General features: G+C 34.3%; 1 protein-coding gene across 2 annotated transcripts in view; it reads left to right on the top strand.

Moving 5' to 3' along the window:
• The first annotated feature begins 5,943 nt into the window (after nt 1–5,943).
• LOC142311197 (uncharacterized) overlaps nt 5,944–17,062 on the top strand; it is a 48,249-nt gene continuing 37,130 nt past the window's right edge. The window contains exon 1 of one of the 2 annotated variants that reach the window (XM_075349390.1): nt 5,944–6,029. The gene's annotated coding sequence lies outside the window, so the exon portion shown is untranslated. Of the gene's footprint in view, nt 6,030–6,103; nt 6,168–17,062 lie in introns of those variants that run through there. The other variant, XM_075349391.1, reaches the window with a different exon arrangement.

Genomic DNA, 17,062 nt, shown 5'->3' with positions numbered 1-17,062 from the left:
CCAAGTCACAGCAGCAGCAGAGGGGCCTGGCCATATTGCTTCGGCCACTACACATGGCTAATTTGCATGCGAAGGGGCATCATATGCAAATTAGTCATGTGTTGGAAGGTCAGTGGAGAAGGGTGCTGGCTCGTCATCCTGTGGCCCAGCGTGCAGCAGTGTGATGAGGTTCTCATTCTGAGACCTCATCACACCGCTGCAGGTAACACCCACAGAGGTGGCGAGGATACAGCGCTCCGTGAGCTAAAGACAGGAGTGAGAGATCACTGGGGGATTGGGCGGGGATTGGAGAGTGACCTGCTGACCCCAGTCCCTGCCTTGCTTCAGCTGGATGTGCGGCCGAGGGCACATATCCAACTGAAATGCATCGCGGCTCAGAGAGAGCAACGTGGGAGCCAGGGAGGGTGAGTAAAATGTTTTGTTTTTTTTTATCTTTTTGCGGCACACAAATATACAAGGAGGAGTCCAAAAAGGGAACATATATACCAGGAGCAGGACATACCAGGAAGAGGGCAAAATCCAGGATGGGACATATATACCAGAATGTGCCCGGGGGGGTGCTATATATATACCGGAGGGGCCCAGGTTGAGACATATATACCAGGATGGAGACAAACCAGGATAGGGGCATGTCTACCAGGATGGACCCATATATACCAGGAGGGGGACGTACATGCCAAGAATGGTCCAGGGTGGGGCTATATATACCAGTAAGAGGACATATTTACCAGGAAGGTTAACATATTTACCAAGAGGAGGCCATTTATACCAGGAGGATTTTATACAGAGGGGCGGTGTATGTGTGGCAGATAGTATATAGAGGGGTAGCGTATGTAAGGGATATTATACAGAGGGGCAATGGGGTGGGGGGATATTATACCAAGTTTCAGTGTGTGTGTTGGGGATATAATATAGAGAGGCAGTGTGTGTGTGGAAGAGATACTATACAGAGGGACAGTGTGTGTTGGGGATATTATACATAGGGACAGTGGGGGAGAGATATTATGGAGAGAGGTGGTGTAGAAGGTGTGTTATGGAGAGGTGTGGTTACACATGTGGTCAAAATTGGTGGTCCCCTTGTTTAATGAAAAACTGACAATGGTCACAGAAATAACTTGAATCTTACAAAAGTAATAAAAAACTTCTGAAAATGAACAAATGAAATGCTTTTCAACCACGCTTCCCAGAATTAAAAAAAAAACAAAAAAAACACTCATGAAATAGGCCTGGACAGAAATGAATATTTTGTTGCACAACCTTTTGAGGCAATCACTGCAATCAAACAATTCATGTAACTGTCAATGAGCTGAGACATCTGCACCTGTCGACAGATATTTTGTCCCACTCCTCAACAGCAAACTGCTCCAGTTGTCTCATGTTTGAAGGTTGCCTTTTCGAGACGGCATGTTTCAGCTCTTTCTAAAGATGTTCAATAGGATTTAGATCAGGGCTCATAGTAGGCCACTTCAGAATAGTCCAATGTTTTCCTCTTAGCCATTCTTGGGTGTTTTTAACTGTGTGTTTTGGGTCATTATCCTGTTGCAAGACCCATGACCTGCGACTGAGACCATGCTTTCTGACACTGGGCAGCACATTTCTCTCTAGAATCCCTTGAGAGTCTTGAGATTTCATTGTACCCTGCACATGTTGAAGACACCCTGTGCCAGATGCAGCAAAGCAGTCCCAGAATATAACAGAGCCTCCTCCATGTTTCACAGTAGGGACAGTGTGCTTTTCTTGATATGCTTCATTTTTCCGTCTGTGAACATAGAGCTGATGTGCGTTGCCAAATCGTTCCCTTTTTGTCCCATCTGTCCATAGGATATTCTCCCAGAAGCTTTGTGGCTTGTCATTTAGTTTGGAAAATTCCAGTCTGGCTTTTTTATGATTTTTTTTTTTTTCAACAATGGTGTCCTCCTTGGTCGTCTCCCATGAAGTCCCCTTTGGCTCAAACAACTACGGATGGTGCGATCTGACACTGATGTTCCTTCAGCTTGAAGTTCACCTTTAATCTCTTTAGAAGTTTTTCTAGGCTTTATTGTTACCATTCATATTATCCGTCTCTTTGATTTGTCATCAATTTTCCTTCTGCAGCCACGTCCAGGTTGGTTGGCCACAGTCCCATGGATCTCAAATTTCTGAATAATGTGCAACTGTAGTCACATGAACATCAAGCTGCTTGGAGACGCTCTTATAACCTTTACCATTATTGTCTATAATTTTCTTTCTAATCTCCTGAGGCAACTTCCTTCGCTTCCTCTGGTCCATGTTGAGTGTGGTACACACCATGTCATCAAACAGCACAGTGAGTATCTGTAGCCCTATATACAGGTCCACTGACTGATTACAAGATTGTAGACACCTGTGATGCTAATTAGACACACCTTGATTTAACATGTCCCTTTTGTCACATTTTCAGGGGTACCATCATTTCTATCCAGCTATCCAGGCCTATTTAATTTGTTTTTTTTGGGTTTTTTTAAATTCTGTGGAAGCATGGCTGAAAAGCAGTATCTGACGTTCATTTTCATATCTTTTTTAGTTATCATTACTATTGTCAGATTCAAGCTATATCTGTGACCATTGTGGGTTTTTCTTTCATTAAACAAGGGGTACCAACAATTTTGACCACGTATGTAGATGGTGTATTATGGAGAGAGGCAGAGTAGAAGGTGTATTATGGAGAGGAGCGGTGTAGAAGGTGTGTTATGGAGAGGGGTGGTGTAGAGGGTGTATTATTAATTTTCTGAGGGAAAATTTTTCCAAGAGTGGCAGTGGGACTGTGGAAGGATTGAGGGGTGGAGGCGCAGTTCGGGTGAAGCCTTGAAGAGTCTAAAGGGGCCCAAAAATGTTGCCAGTATGGGGCCCTGAAATTCCTAGTGGCAGCCCTGGTCCCTCATCCACCAATTTATTAGAAAGCAAAGTTCCCAGCTCTGACATGGTCCAGCGCTTAACAGGAGAGTTCCTTGATTGCAACGATCAAAGGCTCTGTAGCATCATCTGAGATTCCATAGGTTTTGATCAGCATTCCCTCCCGGTGCATGCTGAACTCAGCATGATTCGGTGACTGTGATGAGTGGTGATGTCCATAATGCCGCAGCTCATCAGAATTGCCGAGTCCGCTGCGGTCTGGCTGACCCAGTTACTGCGATGAGCGGTAATGTCACCACTCTAATGAGTCAGGCAGGCCGCAGCGAACCAAGCGATTCTGATGAGCAGTAAAATGTTACTGATGTCATGGCTCATCACATTCCTTGGTTCACGCAGAGTTCAGCTTGCGTCGGGAGAGGATGCTGGTTTCTGCTCACTGCATTATCTCTTTACAATGTGCACTGACTGTGCTGTCTGCTGTCAGCTCATCACTTCTTAACAGAGTCAGCGAGCGTACGGACACTGTGCATTGAGAATATTGCACAGTGTGCTTGTACTGAGCATACGTTGGAATTAACGAAGAAAGTAATCCTGCTGAGTGCTCATGGTGATTTATTAGTGCAAAACAGGCAGTGCACAGAAGACGTTAACGCGTTTCTAGCTTGACGCCCTTAATCATAACCATACGTTGGAATTGACAACCAACAGTTGCCCGCAGCCTCTGCACCTTAATGACGACCCATTTGACTATCCCAGAATGCATTGGGGGTTCTCAATGGAAGCGTCATCACACAAGAAGTAGTAGAAGCAAAAAATAAAGCAGTCTGAGTAGTGGGAGAACAACAGGAAATTTTGAATTAAAATATAGTAGAAAATATATCAGATTATGACTTTAAATAGATTTAGGGTTGAAAGAAATGTCAATTTTGGACCACCCCTTTAACTGCTTCATGACCTTGACAATTTCCATTTTGTCCTCCCCTTCTTCCAAGGGCCACAAATGTTTTATTTTTCCGTCATTACAGCAATTAGAGGGCTTGTTTTTGAAGGACAAATTGTATTTTTTTACTGAATGTATTCATTTTACCATAAATTGTACTGGAAAATAGGAAAAAAAATGTCAAGTGCAGTGAAAGTGCAAAAAAAAAGTGCAATTCCACAATTTTTTTTTTATTTACCATGTTCACTATTTGGTAAACCTGACCTGGCAATATGACTATCCAGGTCAGTATAAGTTCACACATACCAAACAGGTATAGACATTTTTTATTTTTCGGGTTCTGGGGCTGTGTAATGGCTTAGTTTTTGTGCCCTGAGCTGATTTTTTTTTTTATTGATACTATTTTGGGGTAGATATGATGTATTGATCACCTGTTATTGTATTTTAATGCTATTGTGTGGCGGTAAAAAAACGTAAATCTGATGTTTTGATTTTTATTACGCCATGTACCAATCTGTTTATTTTATGTTTTGATAGGTCGAATATTTCTGAATGCAGTGAAGACAAATGTGTAATTTTATGGTTTTATTTTCAATGGAGCAAAAGGGGGTTGATTTGAACTTATGTTGTTTTTTATATTTTTAAAAACTTTCATCCCCACTTTTCACTGTATTTACTAGTCCCCTTAGAGGACTTAAAGTTGCGGTCATCCAACTGCTTGTGCTGATCAGAGCATCAGCCCTCCCTTTGTATAGCTGAAACCAGTCTCCTATGAACATTGGTTCGCAGCAGGCGTTCACAAGTGGATCGTAATAACAGACACCGGGGCCATCAGCTAACTCTTGGCTGGTATGACAACCCATCGGCGCCTTATGATCACGTCATGGGAAAGCCAAATGGTGCAGGGAATCACACACGCTCTGCTGCTGGCACGTGTTAAACTGGTTAAAGGGAACCTGTCACTAGAATTTTCGCTATGAAACTAAAAGAATCCCCTTCTGCAGCTCCTGGGCTGCATTCTAGAAAGGTTCATCTTGCTACTGGACCCCCTTTCAGACCTAAATAAACACTTTATAAAATCTTACCTTTTGGTATGCTAATGAGGTTTGCTGGCCACAGGGGCGGGCTGCATTGCGTCCGATATTCCCCCTCCTGTCGCTGTTCGCCGCACCCCAGTGTTGATTGACACATAGATGAGTCCGCAGCCCACATCTTCCACAGTAATCCTGAAGTCTCGCGCATGCCCAGTGGCACTATTGCAGGACTGAGCACTGTTCAAATCGCTTGCGCCGGTGATCTTATTGCGCAGGCGCGAGATTATGGGCGGGTACTTGGATGACACTGGTGACATCACCAGCGTCATCCAAGTTTAGGTCTGAAAGTGGGTCCCAGTAGCAAGATGAACCTTTCTTGAATGCAGCCCAGGAGCTGCAGAAGGGGAATCTTTTAGTTTCATAGCGAAAATTCTAGTGACAGGTTCACTTTAACAGCCATGAGGCGATCTCCGATCCATCCTGTGGCTGTTAGAGGCAGATGACAGCTGATCAGATCAGCCGACATGTGGGGGGAAAGAGGCGGGATCAGCATGTGAGCCCACATCAAAGGCAGGGGAGACATGGCCTAGGACGTAAATATACAAAGGCTGTGAAGGAGTTAAACCAACCCTTATCTCCCCCCCGTTAATTTTTTTATTTTAAATTAAATAAAGAAAAAATGATGGCTATGTACAAAAAAGTCTGGTCAAAATATATTTCGACCGTAAAAAATATTTAAACCGTACATTTAACAACAGAAAAATAACAGAAAAAACACAACCAAAACACAAAGTGCCAGGTTTTCGGTCATTGCACTTTTTACCCCATAAAATTTGCCATACAAAACCACTGACTGTCATATTCAACCCTCAGCTCAGGGGCAGAAATAAAACAAGGCCTCGCTGCGCTCCGTGGACGTTATGGTAAAACACAACAAGCCTCACATACAAGACGTGCAGACACCTGCTACTTCGCGGCTCTCGGCTGCTCCCGTCAGCAGACAGAGCAGACTGCAGCAAGCGGTCACGTGAGACGGGAGGCACGTGACTCTACGATGAACCTTCTAGGAGCCCATACTCTGCGGCCGCACATCCCGGAAGTGCTGTGGAACGCAAGCAGGGTGTTTCCGGTAAACAACTTCCGGTTCGGGTTTATAAGAAGCAGAGGGCAGAGGAGTCTCTGTGGTGAGTTTCGCTTATTAGCACCGCTGGTTTCGTAGCTGCCACACTAGCCATTTACACGATGTACACCGCCTATATAATATGTACTCGCCGTATGTACATCGTGTAACCCAAGGATTCTTTACTGTCCTTTCATACAGCGTATGACACCCTCAATTACCTGTACTGTCATTATATACACTGTATGAGCTGATATTACATGTACTATTCTATATAGCATATATGATCTCAGTAGTATGTATACCATCCCTATATACACTGTATGAGCTGATATTACATGTACAATTCTATATAGCATATATGATCTCAGTATTATGTATACCATCCCTATATACAGTGTATAATCCTGATATTACATGTACTATTCTATATAGAATATATGATCTCAGTAGTATGTATACCATCCCTATATACACTGTATGAGCTGATATTACATGTACAATTCTATATAGCATATATGACCTCAGTATTATGTATACCATCCCTATATACAGTATATAATCCTGATATTACATGTACTATTCTATATAGCATATATGACCTCAGTATTATGTATACCATCCCTATATACAGTATATAATCCTGATATTATATGTACTATTCTATATAGCATATATGATCTCAGTAGTATGTATACCATCCCTATATACACTATATAATCCTGATATTACATGTACTATTCTATATAGCATATATGACCTCAGTATTATGTATACCATCCCTATATACAGTATATAATCCTGATATTATATGTACTATTCTATATAGCATATATGATCTCAGTAGTATGTATACCATCCCTATATACAGTGTATAATCCTGATATTACATGTACTATTCTATATAGCATATATGATCTCAGTATTATGTATACCATCCCTATATATACAGTATATAATCCTGATATTACATGTACTATTCTATATAGCATATATGATCTCAGTAGTATGTATACCATCCCTATATATACAGTATATAATCCTAATATTACATGTACTATTCTATATAGAATAAATGATCTCAGTAGTATGTATACCATCCCTATATACACTATATAATCCTGATATTACATGTACTATTCTATATAGCATATATGATCTCAGTAGTATGTATACCATCCCTATATACAGTGTATAATCCTGATATTACATGTACTATTCTATATAGCATATATGATCTCAGTATTATGTATACCATCCCTATATATACAGTATATAATCCTGATATTACATGTACTATTCTATATAGAATATATGATCTCAGTAGTATGTATACCATCCCTATATACACTATATAATCCTGATATTACATGTACTATTCTATATAGCATATATGACCTCAGTATTATGTATACCATCCCTATATACAGTATATAATCCTGATATTATATGTACTATTCTATATAGCATATATGATCTCAGTAGTATGTATACCATCCCTATATACAGTGTATAATCCTGATATTACATGTACTATTCTATATAGCATATATGATCTCAGTATTATGTATACCATCCCTATATATACAGTATATAATCCTGATATTACATGTACTATTCTATATAGCATATATGATCTCAGTAGTATGTATACCATCCCTATATATACAGTATATAATCCTAATATTACATGTACTATTCTATATAGAATAAATGATCTCAGTAGTATGTATACCATCCCTATATACACTATATAATCCTGATATTACATGTACTATTCTATATAGCATATATGATCTCAGTAGTATGTATACCATCCCTATATACAGTGTATAATCCTGATATTACATGTACTATTCTATATAGCATATATGATCTCAGTATTATGTATACCATCCCTATATATACAGTATATAATCCTGATATTACATGTACTATTCTATATAGCATATATGATCTCAGTAGTATGTATACCATCCCTATATATACAGTATATAATCCTAATATTACATGTACTATTCTATATAGAATAAATGATCTCAGTAGTATGTATACCATCCCTATATACACTATATAATCCTGATATTACATGTACTATTCTATATAGCATATATGACCTCAGTATTATGTATACCATCCCTATATACAGTATATAATCCTGATATTACATGTACTATTCTATATAGCATATATGACCTCAGTATTATGTATACCATCCCTATATACAGTATATAATCCTGATATTATATGTACTATTCTATATAGCATATATGATCTCAGTAGTATGTATACCATCCCTATATACACTATATAATCCTGATATTACATGTACTATTCTATATAGCATATATGACCTCAGTATTATGTATACCATCCCTATATACAGTATATAATCCTGATATTATATGTACTATTCTATATAGCATATATGATCTCAGTAGTATGTATACCATCCCTATATACAGTGTATAATCCTGATATTACATGTACTATTCTATATAGCATATATGATCTCAGTATTATGTATACCATCCCTATATATACAGTATATAATCCTGATATTACATGTACTATTCTATATAGCATATATGATCTCAGTAGTATGTATACCATCCCTATATATACAGTATATAATCCTAATATTACATGTACTATTCTATATAGAATAAATGATCTCAGTAGTATGTATACCATCCCTATATACACTATATAATCCTGATATTACATGTACTATTCTATATAGCATATATGACCTCAGTATTATGTATACCATCCCTATATACAGTATATAATCCTGATATTACATGTACTATTCTATATAGCATATATGACCTCAGTATTATGTATACCATCCCTATATACAGTATATAATCCTGATATTATATGTACTATTCTATATAGCATATATGATCTCAGTAGTATGTATACCATCCCTATATACACTATATAATCCTGATATTACATGTACTATTCTATATAGCATATATGACCTCAGTATTATGTATACCATCCCTATATACAGTGTATAATCCTGATATTATATGTACTATTCTATATAGCATATATGATCTCAGTAGTATGTATACCATCCCTATATACAGTGTATAATCCTGATATTACATGTACTATTCTATATAGCATATATGATCTCAGTATTATGTATACCATCCCTATATATACAGTATATAATCCTGATATTACATGTACTATTCTATATAGCATATATGATCTCAGTAGTATGTATACCATCCCTATATATACAGTATATAATCCTAATATTACATGTACTATTCTATATAGAATAAATGATCTCAGTAGTATGTATACCATCCCTATATACACTATATAATCCTGATATTACATGTACTATTCTATATAGAATATATGATCTCAGTAGTATGTATACCATCCCTATATATAGTGTATAATCCTGATATTACATGTACTATTCTATATACTATATATGATCTCAGTAGTATGTATACCATCCCTATATACACTGTATGAGCTGATATTACATGTACAATTCTATATAGCATATATGACCTCAGTAGTATGTATACCATCCCTATATACACTGTATGAGCTGATATTACATGTACAATTCTATATAGCATATATGATCTCAGTATTATGTATACCATCCCTATATACAGTGTATAATCCTGATATTACATGTACTATTCTATATAGAATATATGATCTCAGTAGTATGTATACCATCCCTATATACACTGTATGAGCTGATATTACATGTACAATTCTATATAGCATATATGATCTCAGTATTATGTATACCATCCCTATATACAGTGTATAATCCTGATATTACATGTACTATTCTATATAGAATATATGATCTCAGTAGTATGTATACCATCCCTATATACACTGTATGAGCTGATATTACATGTACAATTCTATATAGCATATATGACCTCAGTATTATGTATACCATCCCTATATACAGTATATAATCCTGATATTACATGTACTATTCTATATAGCATATATGACCTCAGTATTATGTATACCATCCCTATATACAGTATATAATCCTGATATTATATGTACTATTCTATATAGCATATATGATCTCAGTAGTATGTATACCATCCCTATATACACTATATAATCCTGATATTACATGTACTATTCTATATAGCATATATGACCTCAGTATTATGTATACCATCCCTATATACAGTATATAATCCTGATATTATATGTACTATTCTATATAGCATATATGATCTCAGTAGTATGTATACCATCCCTATATACAGTGTATAATCCTGATATTACATGTACTATTCTATATAGCATATATGATCTCAGTATTATGTATACCATCCCTATATATACAGTATATAATCCTGATATTACATGTACTATTCTATATAGCATATATGATCTCAGTAGTATGTATACCATCCCTATATATACAGTATATAATCCTAATATTACATGTACTATTCTATATAGAATAAATGATCTCAGTAGTATGTATACCATCCCTATATACACTATATAATCCTGATATTACATGTACTATTCTATATAGAATATATCATCTCAGTAGTATGTATACCATCCCTATATATAGTGTATAATCCTGATATTACATGTACTATTCTATATACTATATATGATCTCAGTAGTATGTATACCATCCCTATATACACTGTATGAGCTGATATTACATGTACAATTCTATATAGCATATATGACCTCAGTAGTATGTATACCATCCCTATATACACTGTATGAGCTGATATTACATGTACAATTCTATATAGCATATATGATCTCAGTATTATGTATACCATCCCTATATACAGTGTATAATCCTGATATTACATGTACTATTCTATATAGAATATATGATCTCAGTAGTATGTATACCATCCCTATATATACAGTATATAATCCTGATATTACATGTACTATTCTATATAGCATATATGACCTCAGTATTATGTATACCATCCCTATATACAGTATATAATCCTGATATTACATGTACTATTCTATATAGCATATATGACCTCAGTATTATGTATACCATCCCTATATACAGTATATAATCCTGATATTATATGTACTATTCTATATAGCATATATGATCTCAGTAGTATGTATACCATCCCTATATACACTATATAATCCTGATATTACATGTACTATTCTATATAGCATATATGACCTCAGTATTATGTATACCATCCCTATATACAGTATATAATCCTGATATTATATGTACTATTCTATATAGCATATATGATCTCAGTAGTATGTATACCATCCCTATATACAGTGTATAATCCTGATATTACATGTACTATTCTATATAGCATATATGATCTCAGTATTATGTATACCATCCCTATATATACAGTATATAATCCTGATATTACATGTACTATTCTATATAGCATATATGACCTCAGTAGTATGTATACCATCCCTATATACACTGTATGAGCTGATATTACATGTACAATTCTATATAGCATATATGATCTCAGTATTATGTATACCATCCCTATATACAGTGTATAATCCTGATATTACATGTACTATTCTATATAGAATATATGATCTCAGTAGTATGTATACCATCCCTATATATACAGTATATAATCCTGATATTAAATGTACTATTCTATATAGCATATATGACCTCAGTATTATGTATACCATCCCTATATACAGTATATAATCCTGATATTACATGTACTATTCTATATAGCATATATGACCTCAGTATTATGTATACCATCCCTATATACAGTATATAATCCTGATATTATATGTACTATTCTATATAGCATATATGATCTCAGTAGTATGTATACCATCCCTATATACACTATATAATCCTGATATTACATGTACTATTCTATATAGCATATATGACCTCAGTATTATGTATACCATCCCTATATACAGTATATAATCCTGATATTATATGTACTATTCTATATAGCATATATGATCTCAGTAGTATGTATACCATCCCTATATACAGTGTATAATCCTGATATTACATGTACTATTCTATATGGCATATATGATCTCAGTATTATGTATACCATCCCTATATATACAGTATATAATCCTGATATTACATGTACTATTCTATATAGCATATATGATCTCAGTAGTATGTATACCATCCCTATATATACAGTATATAATCCTGATATTACATGTACTATTCTATATAGAATAAATGATCTCAGTAGTATGTATACCATCCCTATATACACTATATAATCCTGATATTACATGTACTATTCTATATAGAATATATGATCTCAGTAGTATGTATACCATCCCTATATATAGTGTATAATCCTGATATTACATGTACTATTCTATATACTATATATGATCTCAGTAGTATGTATACCATCCCTATATACACTGTATGAGCTGATATTACATGTACAATTCTATATAGCATATATGATCTCAGTATTATGTATACCATCCCTATATACAGTGTATAATCCTGATATTACATGTACTATTCTATATAGAATATATGATCTCAGTAGTATGTATACCATCCCTATATATACAGTATATAATCCTGATATTACATGTACTATTCTATATAGCATATATGATCTCAGTAGTATGTATACCATCCCTATATACAGTGTATGATGCTGATATTACATGTACTATTCTATATAGCATATATGACCTCAGTATTATGTATACCATCCCTATATACAGTATATAATCCTGATATTACATGTACTATTCTATATAGAATATATGATCTCAGTAGTATGTATACCATCCCTATATATACAGTATATAATCCTGATATTACATGTACTATTCTATATAGAATATATGATCTCAGTAGTATGTATACCATCCCTATATATACAGTATATAATCCTGATATTACATGTACTATTCTATATAGCATATATGATCTCAGTAGTATGTATACCATCCCTATATACACTATATAATCCTGATATTACATGTACTATTCTATATAGAATATATGATCTCAGTAGTATGTATACCATCCCTATATATACAGTATATAATCCTGATATTACATGTACTATTCTATATAGCATATATGATCTCAGTAGTATGTATACCATCCCTATATATAGTGTATAATCCTGATATTACATGTACTATTCTATATACTATATATGATCTCAGTAGTATGTATACCATCCCTATATACACTGTATGAGCTGATATTACATGTACAATTCTATATAGCATATATGACCTCAGTAGTATGTATACCATCCCTATATACACTGTATGAGCTGATATTACATGTACTATTCTATATAGCATATATGACCTCAGTAGTATGTATACCATCCCTATATACACTGTATGAGCTGATATTACATGTACAATTCTATATAGCATATATGATCTCAGTATTATGTATACCATCCCTATATACACTATATAATCCTGATATTACATGTACTATTCTATATAGAATATATGATCTCAGTAGTATGTATACCATCCCTATATATACAGTATATAATCCTGATATTACATGTACTATTCTATATAGCATATATGACCTCAGTATTATGTATACCATCCCTATATACAGTATATAATCCTAATATTACATGTACTATTCTATATAGCATATATGACCTCAGTATTATGTATACCATCCCTATATACAGTATATAATCCTGATATTATATGTACTATTCTATATAGCATATATGATCTCAGTAGTATGTATACCATCCCTATATACAGTGTATAATCCTGATATTACATGTACTATTCTATATAGAATATATGATCTCAGTAGTATGTATACCATCCCTATATATACAGTATATAATCCTGATATTACATGTACTATTCTATATAGCATATATGATCTCAGTAGTATGTGTATACCATCCCTATATACACTATATAATCCTGATATTACATGTACTATTCTATATAGCATATATGATCTCAGTAGTATGTATACCATCCCTATATACAGTATATTATCCTGATATTACATGTACTATTCTATATAGCATATATGATCTCAGTAGTATGTATACCATCCCTATATACAAATCAAATCAAATCAAATCAAATAAGCTTTATTGGCAGGACCAAATACAAATTAGTTTTGCCAAAGCAAGTGTACATTAGGGCCTGGGGCTGTGGGGATGGTGGGTGGGGATTGTAGGAAGGATGGATGGGGCACATCCAGGGTGGGGACTGTGGGGGCACTTCTAGGATGGGGGCTATGGAAGTCCATGGCTTATGATGGGGCATACCCACTGTATGAGCTGATATTACATGTACAATTCTATATAGCATATATGATCTCAGTATTATGTATACCATCCCTATATACAATGTATAATCCTGATATTACATGTACTATTCTATATAGCATATATGATCTCAGTATTATGTATACCATCCCTATATACAGTGTATTATCCTGATATTACATGTACTATTCTATATAGCATATATGACCTCAGTAGTATGTATACCATCCCTATATACAGTGTATAATCCTGATATTACATGTACTATGCTATATAGCATATATGACCTCAGTAGTATGTATACCATCCCTATATACAGTGTATAATCCTGATATTACATGTACTATTCTATATAGCATATATGATCTCAGTAGTATGTATACCATCCCTATATACAGTGTATGAGCTGATATTACATGTACTATTCTATATAGCATATATGATCTCAGTATTATGTATACCATCCCTATATACACTGTATGAGCTGATATTACATGTACAATTCTATATAGCATATATGACCTCAGTAGTATGTATACCATCCCTATATACAGTGTATTATCCTGATATTACATGTACTATTCTATATAGCATATATGACCTCAGTAGTATGTATACCATCCCTATATACACTATATAATCCTGATATTACATGTACTATTCTATATAGCATATATGACCTCAGTAGTATGTATACCATCCCTATATACACTATATAATCCTGATATTACATGTACTATTCTATATAGCATATATGACCTCAGTAGTATGTATACCATCCCTATATACAGTATATTATCCTGATATTACATGTACTATTCTATATAGCATATATGACCTCAGTAGTATGTATACCATCCCTATATACAGTGTATAATCCTGATATTACATGTACTATTCTATATAGCATATATGACCTCAGTAGTATGTATACCATCCCTATATACAGTGTATAATCCTGATATTACATGTACTATTCTATATAGCATATATGATCTCAGTAGTATGTATACCATCCCTATATACAGTGTATAATCCTGATATTACATGTACTATTCTATATAGCATATATGATCTCAGTATTATGTGTATACCATCCCTATATACAGTGTATAATCCTGATATTACATGTACTATTCTATATAGCATATATGATCTCAGTAGTATGTATACCAGGGCTGTGGAGTCGGTAAGCCAAACCTTCGACTCCGACTCCGACTCCGACTCCTCAAATTCTCTTGCACCGACTCCGACTCCGGCTCCGACTCCGACTCCTACATATATTGCTTATAGTTAGGTGAAAAATTTATTGTGGTACATGAATATGTGTAAGTGAACATCAGACATTTAATAATTTTTATGATACAATAATCAAGATATTTGGATAGAACATAAAATATATTTATTGGAATACAACTTTAGAACACAAAAAACTGTAATAAATTGTAAATATGTAATACACTATGTAATATACAGTAGATTACATATATATCTTGTGTGTGTATATACACTGTATGTATATATATATATATATATATATATATATTACATATTTACAATTTATTAGTTTTTTGTGTTCTAAAGTTGTATTCCAATAAATATTTTATGTTCTATCCAATTATCTTGATTATTGTATCATAAAAACAATTAAATGTCTGATGTTCACATTGTACTACAATAAATTTTTCACTTAAATATAAGCATTATACTAAATGTTATTATTTAGTAAAATATTCAGCACATTCTGCATTGCACTCCTGTCCCCAATTTATTATATATTTTAGGAGTCGGAGTCGGTGCATTTTATACCGACTCCGACTCCACCAAAATGAGCTCCGACTCCGACTCCACGACTCCGACTCCGACTCCACAGCCCTGATGTATACCATCCCTATATACACTATATAATCCTGATATTACATGTACTATTCTATATAGCATATATGACCTCAGTAGTATGTATACCATCACTATATGCAGTATATTATCCTGATATTACATGTACTATTCTATATAGCATATATGACCTCAGTAGTATGTATACCATCCCTATATACAGTGTATAATCCTGATATTACATGTACTATTCTATATAGCATATATGACCTCAGTAGTATGTATACCATCCCTATATACAGTGTATAATCCTGATATTACATGTACTATTCTATATAGCATATATGACCTCAGTAGTATGTATACCATCCCTATATACAGTGTATAATCCTGATATTACATGTACTATTCTATATAGCATATATGATCTCAGTATTATGTGTATACCATCCCTATATACAGTGTATAATCCTGATATTACATGTACTATTCTATATAGCATATATGATCTCAGTAGTATGTATACCATCCCTATATACACTATATAATCCTGATATTACATGTACTATTCTATATAGCATATATGACCTCAGTAGTATGTATACCATCCCTATATACAGTATATTATCCTGATATTACATGTACTATTCTATATAGCATATATGACCTCAGTAGTATGTATACCATCCCTATATACAGTGTATAATCCTGATATTACATGTACTATTCTATATAGCATATATGATCTCAGTATTATGTGTATACCATCCCTATATACAGTGTATAATCCTGATATTACATGTACTATTCTATATAGCATATATGATCTCAGTAGTATGTATACCATCCCTATATACAGTGTATAATCCTGATATTACATGTACTATTCTATATAGCATATATGACCTCAGTAGTATGTATACCATCCCTATATACACTATATAATCCTGATATT

Source organism: Anomaloglossus baeobatrachus, chromosome 5 (genome assembly GCF_048569485.1).
Source record: "Anomaloglossus baeobatrachus isolate aAnoBae1 chromosome 5, aAnoBae1.hap1, whole genome shotgun sequence".
Taxonomy (NCBI): Eukaryota; Metazoa; Chordata; class Amphibia; order Anura; family Aromobatidae; genus Anomaloglossus; species Anomaloglossus baeobatrachus.
Note: the sequence above shows the minus strand (reverse complement) of the source record. Positions and strands in the feature narration are given on the sequence as shown.